The sequence below is a fragment of the Myotis davidii genome, unplaced genomic scaffold, assembly GCF_000327345.1.
Source record: "Myotis davidii unplaced genomic scaffold, ASM32734v1 scaffold651, whole genome shotgun sequence".
NCBI classification, from domain to species: domain Eukaryota; kingdom Metazoa; phylum Chordata; class Mammalia; order Chiroptera; family Vespertilionidae; genus Myotis; species Myotis davidii.
The window spans coordinates 146,227-147,399 of record NW_006283994.1 but is presented as its reverse complement, the minus strand read 5'-3'; the positions used below and the strand labels follow the sequence as shown (position 1 = coordinate 147,399).

General features: G+C 63.3%; 1 protein-coding gene across 1 annotated transcript in view; it reads left to right on the top strand.

The window, feature by feature from the left end:
* LOC102752996 (chromosome unknown open reading frame, human C9orf9) overlaps nt 1-1,173 on the top strand; it is a 10,783-nt gene that overhangs the window by 3,992 nt on the left and 5,618 nt on the right. The window lies entirely within an intron of this gene.

Below are 1,173 nucleotides of genomic sequence, written 5' to 3'. Positions count from 1 at the left end.
GCCAGCATCAGGCCCAGGATCCTGGCTGGGGGGACGCGCCTCAGGGGTAGGGCGACTGGAACAAGTGGGTACAAAGGCGGGCTCAAGGCTTCGTCCCCGCTCTGCCCAGGCCTCCTCTGTGACCAGGGGCCTCTCTGTGCCTCCGTGTCTGCGGGCGTCATGAGATGGCCCTCGGAACACACCCAGCCTGTGTCCGAGTGTCTGAGGGGCAGACACGGAGGGTCCAGCTGCCGGCTCCGCAGGGTCCGAGCACAGCGCGTTGTCATGTAACCCGTGTCTCCCTGTGTGCGTGGACCGGCGGGACTCGGGCCTCAGCACCAGTGAGCTGCTGGGAAGTTATGGCTTGAGCCTCAGTGTCAGGAACACACACCCAGACCCTCCATCCCATCCCCCCCGCCCCCCATGGAGAACAGCACCCCCTACTGGCAGCACCCTTTAAGACAGTTTTCCCCCTAATTTTTGTAAATATTTCTCCCGGTTCTTTAACTTGAAAAAACGTAACCCTACGGAAAATGAACACACACAGGACCCAGACCAGGGGTGGGGACCATCGGGCCCACTGGTCGTAGGGGCCTGAGACATCCTTTGGTCTGGCCCGGCCCAGGCATGAGGGTGAGTTAATGAACTGTTTGACCAAGTAGAGCAGCTCACATTGATCATTTGGCAGGAAAAAGGTCCCCACCCCTGGCCTAGACACACCCACCCGTAACGCCGAGCCAGGCCTGGGCGCCTCCGAGACCCCGCTGTCCCCACGTCCTCCCGGCCCATCCCCCAGAGGCCCGCATCCTGGCACCGGGCGGGCTTCCGTCAGCGGAGCAGCACCTGAGGCCCACCTGGGCTGGGGCTCAGCGCAGGCTTTTGGTAAAAGTGGCCCCACAATCTGACTCTCCACCTTACGTGAGGCCCTGGAGGCTCACGGGGGCAGGGATGCACACACCGCATCCACAGACCCCCGCCCCCTCCCCCCTCCACGGGCTGCATACACATTTACGTGAGCAATGACCTGAGCAGCCTGAGAGCTCCTCACCCTCACCCCGCCCTCCACAGGGTAGAGACACACAGCGGGCAGCCTGTGACACTGCTCTGTGGTTACAGCACAGCCCAGGTTCCCACGGCCCTCCACCCACCGCTCTGGGGCAGGTGCCGGGAAGGTGTGTGAGGCAGTTGTGGGGC